Raw genomic sequence first — 10,220 nt, 5'->3', positions numbered from 1 at the left:
AACCATGAAGTATGAGTTGGTTGTGGAGAGCTAGGGGCCTAAATTGTGGTGGGAGCTCTTATTTCCATAGGTTTGATCTAATAATAGATACTGCCTCTCCCTGTAAACGTTGGTATGACTACTATATGTCATATACATGTTCCCAGACTGTCCACTTCCCCTGCCCACCCCATCTGGACCATGGCGGTTCTTCTAAGACTTGTACGGAACTTCCAGATGTCTGGCTGCTCTGCTGGAACTACACTCCATTAACTGAGAGGGCAGAAGACATTCAGAAATCCCAGACATTTCTGCATTATAATCGTAATAAATCTGACATATCTTGAAAATATTGTGCTTTTGCAAATTAAGTATATAGCGTGCTTGTAGTAGAAAGAGTAATCCTGACATGTCCACAGAGTGTTGGATTTATTGTATGTGCTCTGGCATTCTACACAGCCCATGCTTGGATGTTTATCTTCAGCATATTCCAAACAGAAATGTGGCAGCTCTGTCTCTTGAGGTCCAAGCTCTTTATGCTAAAGAGATTGAAACTAAAATGAAGAAGCTTGACTCGAGGGTGAGATAACAGGAAGCGAACTGACCCAGTGATTTGTCATGACCAATGGAAGGGAGGGGAAGGGGCTGTACTTTTCTTCACTCTCTTTTTCATCATTAGCGCTGCTCAGTGCACCTACTGCTTTGTCCCAGCTAGCTTGGGTGTAAATTGGATGACTGGACTTTTTTATGAGTAGTCTGATTTACTTTGAAAACAAAACCATTAAAAAAAAGTTTTCTGCTGGATCAGTGAGCTGAATTAGCTCACTGAACTTATGAAACCCAGAGCCCTCAAAAAGAGGGAATGATGAGAAGGGGAGCAAGATGCTTCATTTGGCTTGGGTAACATCACTCAAACTGCCTGTACTGAATAGTGAAACTGAGTAAGGTAGAAGAGAAACGATTTCAACTCTGAAGTCATCAGTAGGATGAGAAAACTGCTGAATGCTAGGTCATGGACCAATAAACAGTGGTAGTGGCTGGACAGTAAGTCTAGGAGAGAGAAAGTATCAGGCAGCAAGGAAGAATATACAGTGCATGATAGACTCTAATAATTAAGAAAAGTATGAAATCAGAAGTGAGTGATTTTTTTTAGGAGAATGTTAGAAAGGTGCACGTTTCTCCAGTAGGAGGTTTGTCATGTTAGAATTTTTTTTGTTTATTTTTACTCTGAGGTTGTTACGTATCTATGAATGGACAGGCAAGCTGCTGGAAAAAGGGTGGTTACACATCTATAACAGAATGATTGAGGTTGGAATGGATCTCTGGAAGTCATCTTCTCCAACCCCACTGCTCAATCAGGGCCATCTACAGCCAGTTGCCTGGGACTATGTCCAGATGGCTTTTGAATATCTCCAAGGATGGAGACTCCACAACCTCCCCAGGTAACCTGTGCCAGTGCTCAGTCACCCTCACAGTAGAAAGTGTTTCCTGATGTTCAGAGGGAAACTCCTGTGTTCCACTTCATGCCCATTGCCTCTGGTCTTGTCCCTGAGCACTGCTGAGAAGAGCCTGTCTACGTACTTATATACATTGATAAGATCACCCTGAGCCTTCCTTTTCTTCTCCAGGCTGAACAGTCCCAGCTCTCTCAGCCTCTGCTCATATAAAAGATGCTTCAGTCCCTTCATCATCTTTGTGGCCCTTTGCTGGACTCTCCCCAGTATGTCCATGTCTCTCCTGTACTGGGGAGCCCAGAAATGGATACAGCACTCCAGGTGTGGCCTCACCAGTGCTGGGCAGAGGGGAAGGATCACCTCCCTTGATCTGCTGGGAACATTCCTCCTAATGCAGCCGAGGATGCCATTAGCCTTCTTTGTCCCCAGGGCACATTGCTGGCTCATGTTCAACTTAGAGTCCACCAGGACCCCCAGGCCCTTTTCTGCCAAGTTGCTTTCCAACCACTTGGCCCCCAGCATGTGCTGGTGCACCTTCTGGGCCCAGCTATTCAGCCGCTTTTCAATCCACCTCACTGTCTCCTTGTCCAGCTCATACTTCCATCAGCTTCTCTATGAGGATCTTACAGGAGACAGTGTCAAAAGCCTCATGAAGTCAGGGTAGGCAATATCCACTGCTCTCCCCTCTTCTACCATGTCTGTCTCTCCACATTATACCTCAAACCTAAAGACAGTTTTATCCAATAGCTGTCTTGCTCAGGGAAAAATAGTTTCTGACAGAAGAAACTCGTGACAGAGAGAATTGTGAGTTTATAGTAAATTTTGGACTTACTGTAGTGTAGTTGCCAAAAGTAAGCATATGGCAATGTCTATACTGTTAAAATTGTTTTTGTTCTGAAGAGTTTGTTTGTAAGTGACTTCTGTTAACTCAGCTGTTAGATGTATTGGGAGTGAGCAGCCAAGTCCTGTCAGATCATAAGGACTGTCAGGCATAGAAAAAACATATTTTTTCCAGTTGCATGTTTGTCTGTTCAATTAGATCATCAACCTGTTTGCTTTTATGTAGTCCCGCTTTAATGGTCCCTCTCTTGTGTCCGGGTTCGTAAAATAGATTCCGTAGCCAAAGAAGGATGCTAGGATTTCTAATTCCAGTTCTGACACACAGACTCTGTGTTACGTGTAAATCTCTCTACTTGTTTTAATCCACTTTATCAAATCAAAGGTTTTTTAATATAATTGAATTGTTTAGGATCCACAAATGCAAGGTTCTGACTGATGAGTTTTTGTCAAACCAAAGTGACAAAAGATCTTAAAGGAGTGCCAGGCAGCTGATGAAAGATAGTGACCGAAGGGACTTCTCTACATATTGTTTCAGGTGGGCTTACAGATTTAGGAGGAGGGAAGCAGAACAGAAAGCTCAGGCCCAAATCAGAACATAATGTTCCAACCACAGTTATCTTTACAGTTATAAGCACTTAGGCTATGTGCCTTTCAATGCTTTTAAGACAGTTGGGGATTAAAGTTCCTCAGATTTGGCAGGTTTTGCTTCCCAGTTACTTGCCTTTTTGCTTTCATGGCTGGGATTACCAGAACTCTTGGATATGAGATAAAATTTGTTTTAAAAGTAATCATGCTCCTTGCAAAGGAGGCCTCTGTCTTTGCTCCCCTCCCTCCCCCTAATTCTTTTGGGTAACTGCATAGGTCAGATCAAACCACATGCAGTATTTTATTGTGCTTTCCCTACCTCTCTAAAATATTTTCTGCCTTAAACTTTCGCCAGTGATGGTAGTATCATGGGCACTTAAAAGTTGCAGTCTCAGGTATGTGGAAAGGTCTTTGGGGCAGCCGTTTGGAACATGGGTACGTGCAGGCTAAGTTTAGGATATAAAGCTACGGTGTTATGTTTTGTGGCAACTCCCTGCACATGTGAACTTACACTGAGGTACCAAGCAGTAAAAGCAAGGTCACTCACCCTGGTTTTTGCTGAAGGGAGTTCTCGTCATTATGGCTCTGTCTGTGCAAAGTTACTGTTTCTTGCTTGAGCCTCGTTTTTGGTGAGCTTTTTTTCCACCCAGACATGATTCTTTTCAGATGCTTGGAAAATAGGATTTATCGTGGACCGCATTAATATTTTAGGTCAATTCAGGTTGTTTGGGGAAAACACTATGTTTTGGTCTGGTACCTGTGAGTATTGTGACCAGATCATTGGGGAGAGGTGCAAGTGATGTATGAACTGGGAGAAATTGTGCATTTCTTACCAAAAGTCTGACTTCTGTTATAGCCTTGAACAGCTTCAAGGAAAATAAACCTTTGGTTTGGTTAATGCAGAATACGATTGACTTAAAAATGTAGTCTATGGAGAAGGAATGGTAGTACCGTCCACGCTGCATCTTCCTGAAATGACAGGCAAATGAATCTCGTGAGGCAAGTGAATCCTGTGAAGGCATTAAAGGACTCCTTCCACCACAGCATAACCAGGATATTTTTCCTGCTAACCAAAAGCTGAATAATTTAGTGGCATGGGCATGCAGGTAAAAACTACCCCAAATCCAGTCTCCTGCTGTCTTCCTCTTGAGATTCGTGCTTTATGTTGCACTTAACGTCTGAAATGTCTGCACGTGTGGAGGGGGGATGAGTCCATGCTAGTCCCTGGAAGCCCTTTCCAGGATCAGTGCAGTCCATTCCATGAGATTAAATGGTTGCATCCCTTGACATTGTATCAGGCTTATTTTTATGTTGTAGCTAAAGATTAAAACTCGAACGTGCTATACATTTTTATGCTGAAAACATAAATTCGGTCGTTGAAGCTGCCATGAAAGCTTGAGATTGGCATCTCTCCAGGGAACAGCTGAATTTTGGCACTAAAGGAGGAGTTTGAGCATTTGACATTGGTGGTGATTTATAGATCTTTGGCAATGCAAGAAGTGAATTTTACGTTCTAAGGATGAAGTTATTTCCTGTGTCAAATAATCTTGACAATAGCTGTTTTTTACTGTGGGGTGAGATAAGCATCCGTGACAGTGGAAAAGTAGACCACCGCTTTCTGTGGCATCTAACTGCTGAATTGGCTTAGAAGTATCATAAAAGTTCCTCTCCTACTTTACCTCATCCAAGCCTCCACTACTACCTGACTGTGACAAAGCACTTGAACCATTTTTAGAGAAGGAGTTAACCATCAAAAAAATTATTGACATTGGTTACTATTAATGTTAACAGTACACTGTTAATGTTAACATGTTAGATGAATGGCATGGTTTATGGTCTTTTTAGAATTATACTTCCATTAGTGCATAGTTATTTCAAGTTGGGAAGCAGTCTTCTGCAACCATGAAGGGTAAATAGACATTTTAATAAAAATCTAGATTCTGGGATTGCAATTCTGTATCAGATTAACCAAGGATAATTGTCATATTGAGCCTCAACGCTGTCGTTATTGCTTATGTAGCTGATGTGTTTGGAGAAGGAACAGTAGCTTTCTGGGCAAAGGCCACAATCCTATAGTGAGGGTTTACCTAGTAGCTATTCTGCTGCTATAAACCGAGAAGAAAATTGAGGGTATGCTAACCCTTTCTCAAGCAGTGCATGAATATCGAGTGCAGCCTGGCTCCTCTCTTGCTTAGGTAGTTTAAAAATAGACTACATTTTCCAAGTGTTTGCAGGTAGCCTCTTAGTGCAGCAGAAGGGTTTGTTAGAGAAGAAATCTTTTATTGCCAGAAACTGAAAGGATGTGGGAGGGAGAAGTGTGGGATATCTTCTGCTCAACAATCACAGGAATTAGTGACATAACTTCTCAAACTCTTAGACATGCCTTAACATGAGGGGCAGGGTATCTTTCTCCTGTCCTTTCCCAGTTATTCCCTCCTAAAAAGAAATTGCTGTTTTAAGACAAATTCAAATTGCCTCCTTTTGTGCCCTGTCCTGCTCACTACCCGTGTTGGTCTGGCAGCCAGAACTTCATCTTTTTTTCTGCTCTGAAGGGCAAAACCAAATGCTTCATGTTTTTCTGTTTTCACTTATTCATAGTGGTTTAAATTAAGGCCTGGAATATCTGCAAGAGGAAATGTTTTGAAAAGTCTTGTCTCTGTTGCTTAGTGTTCTTCATCGAGCACAGTTTGTACTTACATGTGAGTCTTCCTGCAACCTCTGGATGTTCTGGCCTGTATGCAGTGGTGGTAGTGGGGAAATGCATGTCTGCATGTGTGTGAGCACATCTGCCTACCCCTGGAGAGGTTCAAGTTGTTTGGGCTGCATGTGGGTGAATTAGCAGACCTAACCGTAGGTGGGAAGGCTGATAAGAACAATTTTAACTTTGTTGAATTTTCGGTGGCTTATCTCTAGCTTGAAACCCTATAACAGGTAAACTGTTGCTTTTAGGTAAGAGGTAGGTAACTTAGGTAACTTACTTCCTTTGGTCTTAAGTAGTTATTTTAGAGCAAGATGGGTAATAGCTGAACTAAAGGAATATATGTGAATTCTGTTGCAATGCCAGCTGGAGCAGCTCTCAGTTAAGCACCCCCCCCCCCCCCCCCACTGGAGATACCCGCCCCACATTTGAGATGCTGTACTAGATGTGTGAGTTCTCACTGTGAAGCTTGTTGGCTTAGCAAAGGTAATTTGAGCTAATCTTTCTAACTTTGCACTGGAACAGAGTGAGAGCATTCATACAACCAGTTCTGGGGGCTCAGCAGGGGATGGTAACTTGAAGAAGGGCTAGTAACTTTGAACTATAAAGAGGTATGCGACATTGTTTGCATCTAACCAGACTTTATCAACCAAAATGGTAAAAATAACAAATAAAATGTGTTTGGATATGTGTTTTTAATTTACTTGCTTGTTTTTATTTGGCTCATATGCACAGTGGACTGTATTTGTTTGGGAACTAGCTATAAAACTTCTTTCTTTCAATCCTTCCGCTTTCCTCCTGCCCTCTACTGTGAAGTTTTCTGTTGTGGACAGGGTCCTTCCACTACATTAGCCAGAGAAATCCACCTACTAGTTGCATTTCTTCTCTTGGATAGAAATCTCTACATAGGCAACACGGTTTTGTAGTCAAGGAGTTATGTGCAGCTTTCTAGAGGACAGTGTTGACAGAACTGTTGCCAGTGGTTTTCAAAAGAAAAACCAAGAACAACACAAAAAGTTAATTTAGCCAACTTGTACTTAAAAGTTGCACTGCTTGCTTTGGCTGACTGAGCAGGTGTAACACTCCCATGTAGTAATGTTAGCAGCATGTACTGCATAATGCTTTTGTTTCGGTATGATCTAGAGTAGGGTAGACTTTTGGACCATTTTGTTCTTTTTATCACCCTTGGTTTCCTCAGTACAACAGGTCCTGGAGGGAGGGAAGAGGAGAGGCATGGACCATAAGTGAACCAACATCTCTGCTGCTCTTCCTCTCTCTCCTTCCCCTCTTTTCTGCCCTTGTAGCAATATTGCTGTAGTCTCTTTGCAGATGACCTTTGGTTAGCAGCACTGACCAAGTGAGTTCTTGGTTTGGGGAGGACAGAGGTGGGAAAAGCAAAGGTTTTGGCTTCCTTCTTCTGCCTCTCCTTCCTCCTCAGGTCTGCAGAGCCTGGGAGAGAGGCAGGGCTGAGTGTTAGGGAGAGGGGGGTGGGGCATCGCTGCTGCTGTCTTTCCACACCTCACTTACGATGTTGACATGTTGACTTGCCTTGTTGGTTGGAAACTGCTTATCTACGGAGTTAATCAAGTGCAGATCAGCGTTGCATTCCTTGGGCTGAACGGATTCTTCTTGCTCCTGTGTTTTGCAGATAGGGATCGTGGATTTCATGTGCGTGTTTTCAGGGAAAGGCAAGCCCGACATCTTGGCTGAATCCCAAGGAATGGGGTGGGTGGCAGAGTTTATATATGTGCTGGGGGTTGATTTGGCTCTAGCTGCTGTGTAAAGTTCACTTTGGCAGCTGAAAGATGCAGAGAGAAGCACTTTCAGAATTAGAGACAGTGAGGTAATGAGAAAGTGACATAGGAAAGGAAGTGGGGGGGGGGGGGGGGCGGGGGGAGGGGAGGGCTCAAAACGCCCCTTGACATCATCTGATAGGTTTTGCAGCCTGGGTAGCAGCTATTTTTATGCTTTCAACTCGCAGTATTTACAGCTCAATGACAGCCAACTTGCCAAAAGTGGGGGTGGTGGTATATCCCAGAGTGGGTTGGGGGACTGAAGAGCTGCTCAAAAGCTACGGCAAAGGTCCAGGTTCCCAGGCATGCCTGCTGCTGTTGCCTTTTTTTACGTCTGCATGGTGGTTTACCTTTGGCTACCTGTCATGTCTAGGAGTTTTCTGCGTGCTGAGTGGCAGAACTAGCTGTTGCCAGCTAGTTGAAATGGTAAGAGTATGTAAACTTCAGGCTCTTCCTGAGAACTGGAGAAGCAAGAATGTACAGTGCTCCCAGCTTGGCATTTCTACCTCTTCCTGAAGGTCAATGTTGGTGGGAGGCAGGATCCTGGGAATATCCAAAGCAAACTCACATTACATAAATGTGATCCTTAGCTGAGGAAAAAGTAAGTGACACAAGTGTCAGTGTGAAGTCTGTATTTATTTTGAAGCGTAAAATGAATAGAGTCATAAGACATCAAAGATTTACAGCAATGTAGGTGCAGCATTCTTTTATTTTTCCAGCTTTTATCTGACTGCTGGAAATATCAGATACTGATCTTCAAATATAGTGGGCTCATACTTCTTTCTAAGGGTTCACCTGGCTTAGACCTCAACTGAGATCTTTCTCATGTTGCCTGAGTGAGCATATATTGCAGCTGTTTGCCAGTTTTTAGCAGTACATTGTTTATATCTCATCACTAAATTGCATGCTTGCAGACCCTTGCAGGCATTATGTCATCTGAGAATATTATTAGCGGGGGAAGAAAGACAGAGAACCTGCATTGAGCTGCAGGGAGGACTGGAGGTGAAAGGCAGAAAAAAAATCCACATTTTAAGTTGGAGGGGGTTATAAGCACATTTTCTATCTGCTCATTAACTGAGTTTAAAGAATACATTATTTTGGGGGGGATAAAACTAATGATGCAGTTTTGTGTTACAGCTGAGCTGATCCAAAGCCTATATCAAGGCTGGTGTAGCCCCTTTCTCCCTTCCCAGCTGCAGTGCTCATCCCACCTGTTGGTAATGATGTTTAGTAGGTTGAATTGGCTCATTAAGATACCAGATGAATGTCATAACTGGTATTAAGGAGGCTAAGAGAGTGCATAGTTGGAGAAGGCAGGAGAAGGTGAACTGGGAGTAATCCTTTTGGTGGTAGCAAGCTTTAAGCTGTAGCACCTTGCAGTTCTGATGTTAACTTTGCACAGGCAAATTTTTGTGTGACCCTGGAATTTAAAGGACTAATATCTACATTAGGGTTAGAATTTAGCCCGGATGTGGTTCAGTCTTCCATATTTCTCTTCTAACACAGAACGGGATTTTGAAAAAGCTGCTGCTTATTTGCTGCCTTGGCTTTTGAGGGTAGAAAAACAAGAGAACGTTAATGAATTCATTCAGATTTGTTCAAAATAGTGAGTAAATAATGATAACTGACATTCAAATACATGTATTGCATTCTGTGGCCACCAGGCCTAAGAACTAGCAGCAGTGTCTGTGCAAGCCATATGTCCACCTGATGTTTTTATTTTTGTATGAGGGTATAAATAGTAATGCAGCATCTTGAGGAAGAATACATTCCCACAGTCTGTATCTTATTTCACACTTGAAAGTCAAAGGATGTAGGGCTCAATAGACATCTCGTGGACAGATTATGAAAATTGGGCCTGATGTTTTTCAAACTAGGAATCTGTGGCAAATAACCTGGCTGCTGTTGGTAAAGGTGATCTTTCTGCCAACAGTACTGCTGCTGATCCTAGGGTAAAGGTTCTGCAAGACACTCAATGTTGGACATGCATTGGTGTGGGCTGATCCTACTTTTCTGGGGTGGTTAAGCAACTGAAACTGTTGGAAATCCAACCTGTGCTGTGAAACAGACCTTGCCATCTACTGTGCTGATTTCCAAAGAAACTATCAAAGTTACTTCTCAGGCCTTACTTGTTCTTACAGCGCCTTGATATTTCTGTCCCTGTGATCATTGATCAGACTTTCAGATCTCTTGTCAGTACATCAGGATCCGGTAAAACAAACTTTTGTTTAACTCTTTGATGCTCGTCGACATCTGGCAGTAGTGTCAGTGTTTCATACAAGACAGGTTGCTCTTGGTCTTTACTCACCTATCAGAATCCATATTTTGCAAGGAGGCACCCCACGAGTGCTTGCTCATGTGTTGAAGATATCCTCCAACCTGGGCCCCTTAGAGTTTGTCTTCTTACAGCATGGAGGACATTATCCAAGTCTTTTTTGGAGTGTTCTGGCCTGTTTTTCTGTTTTGGATAATTGCTCCTTCTTTCAGGACACTAAATAACACTGTAGGACAAATCTGATGCTGTAGGACATTTTAGAATATCTTGCTCAGCAAAGAAAAGATTTATCTACCTACTGTTGAGCCAATCAGGTATTGTTCTTTCCAAGCTGTTTTCTACATAGGAAGAAAGAAAGGTTATGCCTGAATGCATATCTGCTGCTCTGCAATTATACATTGAGAGGATCAAATCATCATCGAGTTGGAGTTGTCAATTGTAGCAGCAGAGGATTGGTTATGTCATCAGATTGCCAAAACTGGCAATATACTTCATGTGTTATTAGCTATGCGGTGCCTGTCTTCTTTCAGTTCTTAAAATTTTCTTCATCAGAACTCAGGCAACATCTCAGGGCTGTTTTGGCAATACCTGCATAT

This window comes from Leptosomus discolor, chromosome 1 (genome assembly GCF_034619465.1).
Source record: "Leptosomus discolor isolate bLepDis1 chromosome 1, bLepDis1.hap2, whole genome shotgun sequence".
Lineage (NCBI taxonomy): Eukaryota > Metazoa > Chordata > Aves > Leptosomiformes > Leptosomidae > Leptosomus > Leptosomus discolor.
Note: the sequence above shows the minus strand (reverse complement) of the source record.